This window comes from Varroa jacobsoni, unplaced genomic scaffold (assembly GCF_002532875.2).
Source record: "Varroa jacobsoni isolate VJ856 unplaced genomic scaffold, vjacob_1.0 scaffold_883, whole genome shotgun sequence".
Taxonomy (NCBI): domain Eukaryota; kingdom Metazoa; phylum Arthropoda; class Arachnida; order Mesostigmata; family Varroidae; genus Varroa; species Varroa jacobsoni.
In genome coordinates, this window is record NW_019213785.1 from 139,281 (window position 1) to 154,281 (window position 15,001).

Sequence of the window (15,001 nt, forward strand, 5' to 3'; positions counted from 1 at the left end):
TGTAATACGTAAAATCCTCGAGTGCGCTTGAAATCTCGCTATCTGCTGATACGGTCTAGCTATCTAGACTTTGACAAAGCCAGCAAGGCATGAAAAAAGCAACGGTGTAGGTGTCCAGTTATGAGAAAGTTTATGTCGATCGCTGTTCGTTGCGGCAATACAGGACGTAATAAACTGAAACTATAGTGGAGGTTGAAAAGGTTCAACAAATTCGATTTGTTAACGTTTACATGTTATGCTCGTATACCTACAAACTCGTATGTTCTAGCTAAACGGTGCGCGTTCGAAGGCGAGCAACCTACTACTTAATGGTTTGACGGGAACCAATTTCGAACTTCAGCACTTAAGAGCCACACTTACGATGAAATATCCAACGACGGGCTCAAAAATCCAATATCATCGTAGTAGATTGATGATGATGAAGCTCTATTCGTTATTAACAAACAGTAGAGCCTCATTGAATACAGTTTATATATACCTAAAATTTTAATGATGATGCGATTAGGCAGACAGAAGACAGTCAAAAGACGGATGCAAAGCCGTCTCGGGTTCGAGTCTACCAACGCGGATGTACATATCACGCGTATCAATAAGATCGACTATTTACTACGCTGCTTATACGTGAACTTTTAAAATAAAGTCCATCAGCTTATATTATACTTTCAAATTTCAACATGTGCGCAAGATTAACAGTCTGATGAATACACTGAACCAAAAAAATTGTTTCATCATGCTTCTACATGATACGTACGTGATTTTTTATCTATACTGCTTTGCGTAACCTTAAAATGGCACATTTTCGTCTAGTTTTTATTTTTTTTTTCATACTGTAACTCATATTCCTTATGGGGCATGAAACTGCTGAACGCACGGATGCCCCTGTGGATTTTTCCACACAGTCCACAAATGTGTTCTAATAGATTAACAGTCGGCATATTATTAGATCGGGGCTATTCGCAAAGAAAATTCGAGTTAACCAATTCGATCTGGTAATTTTCAAAGAGATATGATTTCCCTATCCGAAAGGCGTTGTAGCTTTAGGTGCCGAAAACACTGAACCTGTACTTTTGCTATACTTATGCAACTTGTTCCATTAGATCCCTGCTATTAGATGATATCAGAGAGAAATCGTAGTTCATAAATCCCGATAATAATAAATTGTACCGAAATGTATATCGTTAATTTAGCTGCGAATTTACATTTTTAATATAGCATAAATCACAGATGCTGTGTATAATCACTACGTTGAATGTTTATAGTAGAAACCTACAACAAAATGCAGGCCTACAACGTAGATGTACGCACAGCTGCCGGAGCCCAGAAACATGTACGAGATCTCAGATCGGCTTTACAAGCTATCGTTGATAGCATACAGGCTGAAGAAAATGAAATGACTGACATTGTTCGTCCCATCTTGACTTGAAACGGGCTATATTATGTATAGGTATTTTAAGCTCAAATCAGACTGGATTCTTTTTCTTTTGGGAACCTTAGTATTGACAGGCGCCTACCTCAAATATCTTGGAACAGATTGAAGACGTATTTAAATTCGCCTAAAAATCTTGCTGTAGGCTTTTACCGTAAGCAACGAAGCCTACTGAGCCACTCGATCACGTGCTAGAGGAACATTGAATGCTATTGGCAATGCAAATTCGATGGCTTTGTCTAATACCTCAGATACCCCCCAGACTTTACTAGGAAGTACAAAAGAAATTATTGGCGCTGCTCGAGAAGTCTTACAAACGATCTTTCGAATATCGCTGTGATCTAATAGCGTTTTTGGACGACGGAATAGCGTTAGCTCATTAGAGCAGCAAACAATGATACTTACCATTTGAGCCTTGCGTGGACACACTCCACGCATCAAGGCGTGGCATTTAGCACAAAACAGCATAATCTAAAAAAGAATTAACAAAAAAAAAATACTCTAAACATGTTTTTTGAGATGCTGTGATTGCTCAAGTCACTAGCTACGCTGGTTTTTATCTACATCTATCTACATGTTATGCAATAGATACGCGGTAACGTAAAGAGAAGGAATGCTGGTAAAAACAGTTAATATATTGTTGTTATTATTATTATTATTATTTAACGTGCATTTTAGGAGCTAGATTCACCTCGACAAGACTCTACATGGTGCTAAAGTTACTAAAGATGGAGTCAAAAATTTAGATTCGTAGACGATACCACATTGCTATCGTTACTAGACATGTCTCATGAACAAGTCGTCACTGAAGTGTCAAACTCAAAGCTCCTGAACGCAATGACTGCAATAGTTTCAAGATTCTCCAGTGTTTTTATCGGAACAGGCTGGTCCACATCGTTTGCAGCTTAACATGACCCGTCCCTCCGGTTTGCATCAGCGATTATTTTATCGTGTAAGCTATCGATGGTTCACTCTTTAAAAGGTCTCAATTTAAATTTCAAGCACAGGGTACCTTGTATTAAAAATGGAACGATTACGATACCCTGGCCCGTTGTAAATTTTTATTTTTTCTTTCTTTTTGTAGGGTTAGAGACACATGCTCTCGTAATCGCCGAAATCTCCCTGGATTTGTACATTTTTTTTATCAAGTCGCCTACGATATCTATTTTATGAATATTTACCATTTTTCCATAGTGGTAATCTCTTTTAGTTTTAATACAGTTGTATTACCTCCAGTGCCGATAAGCTTTCGGCGAGATGTTTAGAGTTAAAGACTCGTTTTAATTACTCAGTTTAATCACATACATTGTAAATAAACTTTTCTGAATGAAAAGACAGGCCTCCGGTCGAGTCCTGGTTGCAGAACGCCTTTAGTCGTTAGCATCCAACGCTCAATATAGAAGGTAACAATTAAATGAAGCCGTTATATTTCTTTTAAATTATTAAACGTTGTCCCTTCTCAGCAAAATGAGGTAAAATCTGGTTTGAAAGGTGCATTTTACACGTAAATGTGAGAAGGCTTGTAGCCTGATAGAAGCTAGATAAAAAAAAGTTGTCAAAGCCTACAGTTTAGGACTCGGCAACTAATAGGCTTTTATCTATTTTTCTTTTATAGCTGAGCGAAACATTCTGGGAGACTATATATGGCCCTAAAATATTTTACAAGCATCTTAACTAGTTATAGAATTTAGCATAGCAGTCAATATATAAAACATTAATTGTATTTCCTGTATTTAAATTATTTAAATACATGAGACATAATTATTTTAAATAGTGACGGCGAAAACATGCTAAGAGGCATAGCGCACATTTACAGGCCTTTTTTCTGCATAAAGCGTTAGGTGACCTATGTGTACCATCGTTGTAGTTTGGCCTGGTAGAAATTGCACGGTAAAATTATTGATGAAATGGAAGATTATATCCCAGTTATTATACTGATGTACGGAACTGCCAATGCCTTTGCTTGGGTGGCACTTGTCACCACCGTATGCGATTTATCGTAGGACAAGGCCATTTACTTACGCCCTATCTAACAGCTAACTAGTATCACAACGCAAGAAAAGGGGGCAGGCGTGTTTTGAGTAATTAACAGTGTAATTTACTGAGTGATAATAAAACGAAACATATCTCTCATGAGTTATACATTTATTTTGTAAATTGAAATAATGTATAAGCACGCAAAATCCTAAAGAAATTTTATATTTGCTTATTCTAAAACAAGTTCGTGCCTCAAAATATACCCATTCAAAAAACCGTTTACCTAGATCACATAAATACAAGACGCTACGCTTGCCCAAGACGCAACCGAATGTGAAGAGCTCCGTTAGCAGTCACTTGGAAGAGTCATGGCTACCGCACGGTAACAGAAGGACTTTCGACACGTGGAGCCGCTGATACACACCTACCTTCAAAATACTTTGCGCATTTAATTAGAGTGCCTTTTTTCATAGTAGATAAAAAAGATAAGCATTTATGAGAGGATGAAGTTACGGTAAAAAAAAAAGCCGGCCAATTTGCCAGCGGTCACATATACGATCTTTCTAATGCTTGAGTGACATCGTCGGAAGGTCCGTCAATATTTGCATCAGGTAAATGGACATTCTCAATGCAAATTTTGCCTAATAATACAGCATACAAGATAATACAAAATCTATTAATCAATTACGTCCATGCGGCGTTATCGTCATAAATCAGAAAATATTATTTTATGCTATATGAACAGTAACAGCAATGAGGAAACCGTTTGACGAATCCGAAATGTAAGGAATGAAAACAAACAGTAGAAAAGATGACGTGAAACTTTATAGTTTAAATTTCGCTAAAAGGGATAGTTTCTATAACATATTGATACCTTGCGGCGGAGAAAGGAATAATTAGATTTTGGTCGGCCTCCGTCTCTACTCCTAGCGTGTTTACGTTGAATCTGAGCAGGCTGATCTACTACAAACCCCTTGGATGTTACACAGCAGTGGACGTAGGCTGGAAGTCGCGAACCTCAATCAAAATAAGAAAAAGGTCCGGGAACGACGAAGGTCTGCGCAAAGTTATGTTGCCACCTGATAGCGCCATACTGATTTATATTTTTATCGATAACAGGGCACCTCGAAAAGACTATTTCAGTGCCACTTGTTTTGATAACTTTTTCAATTCCCGATTGAAACCGTATACACTCTTCTACCATAGTATTCTTCGTGCTTCCGCGACTTAGCATTGGCACGTCCGAGTGCTACAGGACTATAATTTGTGAGAAGCCTTTTCTGGGTTAAAGGATCGTTGTAAGCTGGTGTAGTGTCTCACTGAAGGAGACATCGTCTCCAAATTCTACTATGTCAGTCTATGATTTCACCCCTGTTTATTGTATATATTATTATTGTATATTCTCTGACTGTTGAAGAGGCGTTGAACCCAACGCTTGTCTAGATCATAGGCAGCCTTACAAAATCTCGTTCTTGCAACAGCCTTCAAATATTTTTGCTATCGTAAGCAAGCTAACAGGCGCTGCTATGACCGTTTCATAAGCGTTCCAAATCTTTGCATCGGTAAAAAATCAGAAACAGTCGATTGCTTTGTCCCTGAAGGGGTCGGTTCGCAAATGCGAGTGCGCGGGTCTGTTTGCTCAGATCCTGGTGGACACCTCCATCAAAAGAGTCATAACCCGATGCGTGGAATTATGGGAAATGCGTTTGCATTCATTTCGAGTTCTTGATTCTTTTCGAGTCCGACTCCTTCTTATAACCGTACTTCGATGATGTTGCTATTAGGTAGAACACAAGATCGCGTTGGTACGTTGGAATTTCCTAAAGCTCCTTGCATGTTGCATAGGTAGTGGTGACCATGTGCAGAAACGACCTTATGCGACCTACAGTCTACAATACTCTGATTTACTGAGTGTCTTTTCAAGAAGTCTTATGCGCGGCGTTCACTATTTCACCGCTAAACTTCAAATCGTTTTAGGTTTACCGGGGCAACCGAATATCTTCACTTACAACACTGCGTTTCAAATTGAAGCGTGTCATCTTGTTTTGCATCAAATTGTTTCGCTTTATTTCTTAGCCTTACAATGATTGTGATACGACATACGTAAAGGAGCGTCGCCTGCTGGGAATACGCTTCCACAGTAGGCTCTTGCATGAATCCTCTAATTAAGCCTGTTCTAGTTAAACTACTTTGGACAGCTTTTCGTGGCTCATTATTTGAACTAATTGCTCTATGGTTACAGTCTTCACTCGGTTCTCAGTGACTATGATTTGAATCGACGATGAAAATTATATTTTCTTATAGTTAGCGTAAAGATATTCGTTGCACTTTTTCGGAAACGGAAAAATCATCTGTACGTAAGGGATGCGCGTACGCTAACAGCGGAACGACTTGTACATGAACATATCATACACATGCAATACATGCAGCTCGATGTGTACGTTCGCATACTAAACACAAATATATCTATCTGCTAAACGCCAGCATCCACGTGCTGTGTCCATGATCCGCTCAAAGGTTGAATCGTGCGCTTGACAGCGTATTCAAGGTTTAATTGTCTAGAACTTAATTATCTAATGCATCGGTTGTTACGTCCCGATTTAGATGAAAGTTAATTAATTTGTTAGTTCTTGTATGGTAGAGCGCAATGCAGAAAAGCTGACAGATAATAAGTGTCGAACTTGTGAGGTTCAGCGATCTGTTTCAATGCAACTCGAGTGATTTTTGTGCATGAGAAATGCGGAAAATATTATTACCCCGATCGACTTTAGGTGTTATGGTCAGGCGTATCGGGTCTTTCTAGCGTCTTATTTATTGTCATATGGGTACGGGCCAAAAGCATTTACGCACGAGCGGAACATTCGCAGCTATCGCTCCTTATAATTAATTTGGTGAGCCCAAATGTAGGACTCTCTTAACTATCAGTGGACAAGTGAAAGCGCACTCCGATGATGTAAGGCACGATAGGACTCACAAAACATCTATTCTTTATTGTGTTCCTTCTGAGACCTGGAATCGTTTTGAAATATTGCTTCAGATTTTTTATTGGAAAATAGGAGAAACGACTTGTTTCCTTTGTTTATCTTCCGGCGTGTCCTGTTCTTGCTAGCGCTTCTGTTCAAGCCTACTTTTACTCGCACTTTCAAGTTCTTCCTTTATACACATAGTAGTCCTGAAAAGGGTTGCTCGATTACTCCACTCCTCTGTGTATGTAAGCGTATGACCAAGAACGTCCTTAACTAGTATCTAAGCTCTAGGCTTCACACTTAAATACAGTGAACTTCAGTAAAGATTACTGTTTAAAATACCTTCAGAAGTCGACTTCTGATATTCTCATGTGCAGAAGCGCGTGTGTTCGTTTTGATGTATTGTTGGAATCCGTATTTGCGCGTAGAATATGTGGACTACGGATTTTTACCGTTGATGAGTTAGCAGTGACTATTACTATATCATTCCTTCTAATTTGTAGTGCACTAGTAAACTTAGCACATGTCTGTCCCTCAGCATTATTAACATATAATAACAGTAATAAAACATCTGTTTTCTTCAAAACATGCTCAAGTTGATGACCGTGATGAGATATGATGTTTCCTTTTTTTTGCAAATAAAAAAACGATAACGGCTTATGACAAAAATCGTTCAAGTAGATATTCGTACGTAAGAATAAAATTGTATGCGGTTGTGTTGAGACTGCTTTGAGATGCGTCCTAAAACAGAGATCATCTCAAAAATAAACGTGAAAAAACCTCCTAGCTAGCAGAGGCTTGAAGCAGTTCCGCCTTTCTAACGGGCTCAATCGGCGATGACTCCTTTGCTTGTTATTATAATTATGATGGACAATTTCATGTCGCGTGAACAGATTTCTACGTTTCAGTCAGATTTCAGTCAACGACTGATACTAGCAATATTATATCAGGGATCTGGTGAACACTACGAAAAATTTGCTCTCCGTCCGTTATCCGTTAGTACCAGAGATATTCCTTAATTTGTAAATATCTATTTAACATCAATTTGAAGGAACGATATTGTGCCTTTTATACGTCTTGATGGTTTTGTTTAATTTCTATCTGCAATTTTGTTAGAATGGTACTGCCCGTACTGCCAATTTCAGTATGTTTTAGACTATAGTGCATTCAAGTTCGTGCACGCAAAGCCCGTCGTCGGATATAAGATTGGAGTCACTGGAATGCACCCATACTGGCTAAACAAGTTATATATAAGCATAGAGACGAACTTTTTAGGGGTAAGTTAGTAGGCTCGATGGTCACCGTGGCTAGGCCGAAAAGTTACAGACACGCAGTTTCCGGTATGTGCACAACGCGCTGTTAGCTCTGAACAATATTAATGTCATTATACTTTTTGAGCATAATACATTGAAAAGCGCCTAAAACATTCATCGTCCACGACCCTTGGCCTATGGCAAAAATAACAAACAAAACGAAAACGAGGCATAATTATTTAAAGGTAAAGTTATTCTTATAGTTAATTTCCACAATGTTACGAATAATCTGGTTTTCAAATGTTCCACACCTCGCAGAGGTCGTACTCATCGGCATACGTATACCGATATTATCGATACTGAGACGGACATCTTCTTTCTTCGCTATCCTTTAATTTCCTTCATAATTCTTTTAGCTTAGTGAAACCTTATTGTAGATATTTTCTTCCAAAAGGCGCCATAATTATATCATTGTACCTTGGCATGTTTAGGTAGATATTGTAGTTTTGCAGGTTTCACAGCCGTTGTGTCAGACGGCGGTATTCGAATTAGTTCAAGCCTTACTTTACAATTTAGAACGTTTTTTCTCTTTTCAAATTATAAAATCATGGCCGTCGCAACAACAGGAAACATACCGTGACCGCCAGGAAGCCTTGTAAAGTTCCTGCGGTACTTAACTTGTTTAAAAAGTTGATAAGGAGTAATACTTTTTTCATTACTACAAATTGGCCTCGTTCAAACGGCAACTCTAAACCGTCCAAGACGTCACCCAGACAACGATGTCTCTTTTATGTTACATTGCCTCATAATAAAATTTCTAAAGAAATTTCACCGTACTCATATGCTCGAATAGTTTTTTATCAAGAATACGATAGATGGTGAATTATCATTGTAAGGCACGGGACTTATATGTGATCAATAGCATAGTAACGTGACCTGAATAAAATAACTTTTGCATAGACACGAGTAAGTCGGCAATGCGGTTATACTTAACGTTGTTTTCCCTATAAATCTAGAACTTTTGACTGTCCTAATAAATAGGGTACAATAGCGGTCCCTCATATATATTTTTATACTCCACATGGCGCTCGCAGCTCGAAGATTTCACACTTATTCAAATTAGATTTATTTCGATGGCTGAAATTTAATAGAGTATGAAACAAATGCATACCAATACAAGATTCGCAGCTCCTCACATAAGTGCGCGGTGTAAGTCTTATAGAATCCAACCATTTTACCTACAACCCTCGTCGATCAATTTCTCTCACGTTCATCATCATTATCAAGTGAAAATAGATTACAATTTATTTCGTAGTAACCATTATCTAATTACACTATTATTAAACGAATAGGTAGAGAAACGCTGGTTTGTTAGAGTTGGCTGATTTCAGCTATCCTAAAATGAACAAGCCAATAGAAATTATCTACGATATATTCTAGTTCAATAAACGGTTACTAGACCAGACGATACTGGTCCAAGCCCGATCATTGTTTAAGTGGTAAAATAGAGCATAGGAAAACATTAGTTCCTGTTAATTTACATCTAGAATGCGCGCAACTAAATAGGGAAATGCTTTGAAAAAAGATCGACGAAGTGAAGGTGGGATGTCAGCGCGAAATTTCAATGTGACCTTGAGGACTACCTGCCATCAACCATTTCAACTGCTCGTTCGCTAAAATCTATTCTAATTGCACAATAATAATATCGCAATAGATCGTTTTAGCCGAGTGAACGCTGGAAAATGTTTACGCTCCAATTATATCTGCGTTTGTCTTATCTTAACTAGTCCTAAATTGAATACATTTTTTACCCTCGAACGTTCCTGCGCCTGTATTGTAGTAGAGATGTAAGTGAATTTTTGGACCGCAGGTAGAATGTTATGTTCGATGTGTTGTCCTTTGTCCATCCTAATTATCATATTTCAAAAGTTGGCAACTCTAAGATCTGTGGCGCTTTCCAGCATTTACGCATCTTTGCCTGGTTTCGGGCCTGCCTTCTTGGATTGTATGTTTACTCGGAAAATCGGCTGCTGAAGTAAATGCACTTGGTGGCATAGAAGCTGCTAAGAATGGTGGACATCTTTGCTTGGCGCGCTACATTTGAACGAATTGCTGTCTTCGCGTTATAACTATTTCTATCGATATGCGATACGCTTTTGGTGAGGTGGTCTATTTAGCTTTAAAGTCAAGTTTTTCCAAAAAATATTATATAAAAATAACAATAGCAGTCAGTAAGCCAATGTAAATATCGGCCATTTATTTACACATTAGCATTAACTCCAGACAGCAATCGGGTGCGATTTCGTACTTGCGCCCGACGACCTCAGCTTGCGAAAACGTAAAAAAAAAAAAAGGTAGAAAAAAATCGACAACAAAGACGGGAACTGTCTCGAAAACGTTGTCATTTTCGGCACTGAAGCCTGCATGATGTACAACCAATTCCGCTGTTGTTCGAATACCTTACACAATAACGTAACATTATAGTTATGAGACGAGCCATCGTGAAGCGCACGGAGAGACGAGATAGCAAGTAAATTTACTTATTTGAAATTTGATTTTTGATAAAGCAAACAAAAAAATAATTTTGCGGCTTGGTTATGTCTTTTTTCGCTCATTATTCACATAGTAACGCTTATATGAGAATGTTTACTAACCTATAGGTAGCATAGGAAGGACCAGAAAAGGCGGATTTTAGCAGAACCAGCTGAGGATAGTGAGTCTTGCGGTACGCTTCTATGGTATGCACGCATGCCATGCATAGCATGCATGGTATGTTAAGAATGGTATGTTAATGCCTGTTTCCGCAGTACTAAGTCGGGCCATTGAAGCTGTATTTCAGGCCAATAAAGTAAAGCAAAAGCGACGGGTTCAAAGCTAACCGTTAGTATAAGTTCCATGCAAATACTCTAAATATCTATTTATAACACTTCCTATCCCTGGTGGGCTAGGCCAGATCACGCTGAAACTACTATAGCCTAGTGAGCAAAGTTACAGTTATCGGTGCATAACTTTACGGGAACGTCGCAGTAAAAGCTATCAGTGATACCGGCACATAAGAACGTTTATTTTCTTTAACTGAGACTGAAAAAGTACGTACATAGTAAAGCATAATAATGTGATTTCGTTGTTACCATGTGATGCGTTTGGTGCTTTTCTGGAGGCTTCCTAAGCTGGTCTCTGGCGATGCCAGTCTATCAGTCAACTAGCATTCATGAAGGATTCACTGACTCGTTTAACTTGCAGCACTAAGAGTCGCTATTTTAGGTCTGGCGGACTACGATATAGTTACCATACAGGGCACCCGGCAAGCTGATTCTGACATTTCGAAACGCTGTTGATAGCTAGGTTTCCCCCCGCCGAGCACCAAATTCAAAACATCTAATCCTTATCTTTTAGGTGTCAAAATGAACAATTCTCTAAACGGGGGACTCATGCTTTCTTTGATCGATTTCGAAGACGCATATTTGTCAATGGCGACAATTTTCGTTCAATAAAAATCAGCTATGTACAACTTGCTAGGTTATCATGAGTAAAAAGCAGACTTTCGCAGCTACTCGTAGGTTCGATCTACAGTGTTCTTAACTAATGCAAGGCAATAGAGTAAGCACCAAAGATGTATTAGCTGAATGCACAAAATCAGTTAAATGAATAGGTGGTTCGAAAGGTCCCGTTGTTACTGTGCGTGCACGTTAAATGTGCTTCATTCAGACACGATCGTGTACGCTTACAGGAGGACTGAGGTGACGCGATCACCAGAACAGAGCGCGGACAAACATCATGCAAAACCTCCGTCAATAGCTCGTACGATATGTTGGAACGATCCACATGGACACGAGCGGTCAAACCTTAATTTATCTATGTTATAACAATATCAATATTTAGTGCTTTCTATCGATGGCCTGCATTTTGAGCCATACTTAATTAAATAACCAATGAACACATAAAGAAAGACACTAGAATATATTTCGCTTGAAGAAAAAAAGCCGCGTTTATTTCCTATTGATTGCAGTAATGTTATGTATATTAAGATGTTTCATTGCATTGCATTGCATTGCATTTCAAAACCACAATAAGTATGGCGCATCGGGTTATGACGCGCTAGCTTCTGCTAGCTATGCAGGTGTCGCCAGTTGACACGGCAGGGATATGACTGTCTGGCATCGTTTTTGACATTTATAGATACATAGCCTCAGTACGGTAACGAAATCGTACGCGTTGCTCGAGGGCAAATGACGCGCAACCTTGGTACTCGTTCGGAACTAAGTGTCGCTGAAGCTCGCAAACAGGAATTTTCACCGTATCGTCCATGTTCCGTTAGAGATCAGCGAGTCGTATAACACAGACAATAAGCTGACTTGTTATAGGATACCGAGTCATTCAGAAGTTGGTGGGAACTCGAGTGGGCTCTTTGTTGTGGCGCTAATTTTATAAACTTACAATTATCGCTCGCCACGCCACGAAACGTCGCTGGTCTCCCCTTTATAATGTCTAGTCAGATCACATGAAGCAACGGCTGATTGTTGATTCTGACCGTCGCTCCCTTCACTACCCTTTGTGGATATGACGTTCTCAGTTTAAGTAATCTTCTTTTTTTCGTATGACGAGTTTCCTTCTGCGAACGATTCCTTCATAGTCCGTACGCAGCTTTATTATATTACTTTCGGACGATCGTCGGGAAGTTGAATACTGTCATCAGGTAGAGGCGTTCGGATGAATCACAATGAGAAGACGCTACGTAATTAACATGCGGTGAAAAGAATGATAAAATTAAACAAGCAACGAACGGATGACACTGTCGACTGTACTAGCAAAAAATGCGATGAAAATTTACGTTAAATGAAAATTAACAGGAAGAAATTTTCCTATCGCCGATAGGACAATCTAATGAAAATCCCGGAGCCTTCAGGACGCAACTAATTTGACTATAGATTAGATCGGTAGAAGGTTCCGTCGTGGTTAAAGATGCATTTTGTACTTGAATGGTAAATATAGTTACGTGATTGTCTCAGAGATCATTTATCTTAACCCCCGTGCAATTTGCAATGGGGCATAGTACTGTTGTACATGATCCTAATGCCCATTAATTAGACTTTGCTTGACCATGAAAGCGGACCAGCTTGGTAGATAGGTGACGCTTAACCTTTGCATTTGTTACAAGAACTTTGAGAAACGACTTGAAATTAACATAAACAACCAAAAACGTGAAATACGTACATTTTGATAGGATTTGTTGTGACAACGAAAGACCATAATCGTAATGAAAACAATGCTGGTGTCTGACATAATTCCGATGTGTTCAATATCTGATTCGACGAATAAGGACTGTCCAATATAATTAGAGCAAGCAGGTAGTCAGTAACGATATTGATCGTCAGTTCTTGTACCGCTTGATAGTGTAGCGCGGTTTGGTTGCTAAAGTAATTCTTGTATAAATTTTTGCCAATTATTAAATTCGAGGTCGAAATGGACCATGATTAAATTTGCTTGTCTGACCTACTGCCAGCATTGACCCCTGGCAGCGGTCTACGCTTCAAACAAACGTCTGATTTACATTTGGACTATCCGAGAGTCTGGTTTGAAAATCAACAGTCTTCCAACGACTGCCGTGCTGATGTAGTCGCGTCCGTCGGGATGGAAATGAAGTCCAAGCTTCTGCAGTCGTACGTAATCGCCTGTTAGAAGCTGTCATACATTGAGAAATATGTTCTTGCAGTTTCTGCAGCCGGCGTAGCTGAAGCTAAAAATCATTCAGTGGTCAGGGGGATGTTCATAATCATAACTCGATGTTCCGCAAGAAAATAAATCATCTGGTTTGTTTGCCAGGTAACGGATACGGAAAATAGGTAACTCCTTATTCTACTTCCGAGTCAACAGTATTCAATAGAGGTTGTGGTACTTCGTTCCAGCTTAAATACAACAAACTAGGAACAAAACAACTCTACGGGTAAACTTACAAGAAGGGTTTTAGTGAAGAGGATAAATCCCCTTATTGGATAAAATACGAATAAAACAACTTCGAGTAGTCTGGTCAATAGAGTAGACAAAAAACAGGGTGAGCAGCTAGTGCGTGTCGCAGGTAATAACGATCGCTGCCGACGGTACCTCATGAAGGCGACGCAAGAGCGTTTTCACTTTGGTGCTCTATCGCGTTCCTGTCCTCTCCTCCGCCTCCAGACGGAAACTCACTAGATAGTCTGGACCACCGATAATTCGTCGTGTTCATTGTTCAACCTGATTAACTGCCTCGGCGCCGTGTAGTTCATGCGTCAAGTGACAATAAACCACGGCGTCAACGTAATGGTCCTATATCGTCACTTTTCTCATTTTATCGCATTGATTTACTAGAAAAGGAGTGACAGAGCAATCAGTAAGTTGAAATGGGAGAAATCCCCTTTGAGAAATCATTCCAAGAGGAGGGTTTTCGCGCATGCTAGTAAATTGTTCGCCTTTCTAGTTTTTAAGTAGCCGTCTCACGTACTTCGGGGGGCAGCTAACATCGAAAATGAAGATAGTTTCTCAATTACACTGAGATGTCAACGTTGCTTCTGCGAGTATCCGGTTGGAAGGTGTTCTTGCTTGTTCCGAGTCGATGAAATAGCTCTATGTGTTTAAAGCCTTCATACTTTTCTGAAGAGTTTGAACAAGAAGGTTTACTAACTTGCACCTATCGATTTGTACATTGAAGGAAAAACAGGATGTTGAAACTGATTGGGTCTGATATCACTAGGTTCAATGTATGAGCAGCCTAGAGTGCTTCGACGTTACGCAACTTACGTTAATCATACCGGTAGTTCGTTTCGTATGCAAGTAAATGAAGTACTGTCTTCAAAATACTGGGAGGGAATATTCCGAAGGAAGATGCTTTTGATAGTCTTATCTTAATACGTAAGCCCGACCAAAGCTAGCCCACACTTAAAGGACAGTATTGAAGTTGAAACTGCTATGATAAAAGTATGTATAGTTGAATAACTTTTGTGCTTCTTAAGTTCACTAAATAGGTTATAAATATTGTAACGCTTGGCAAGCTAACTCTTGTACTGTCATCATTACCAGCCTTGAGCTTTATATGTCCTACTGATTTTTTATTTTATGTTATCTAGAAAAGAACAAGGCGCTACACCCAATGCCGAACGTGTACGTTGTTTAAAAGAGTTGCATTTAAGTGTTGAGCGCAATTTTCCTTAAGTAGAACGTCGTCTATATTTATTTTATGTGAAATAACGATTACCACGCTTCCGTTGTAGATGGCAATTTTCGCTAAATGCGTTTCAGATACCCCTCGAATTTGCTATAACGGATTAATAACTGATAGTGAGATCATAGAGAAAGGTGAACTTCAGTAAACCTCGTGCGCTGTTGAATTCCAGGTGTAATTTTTA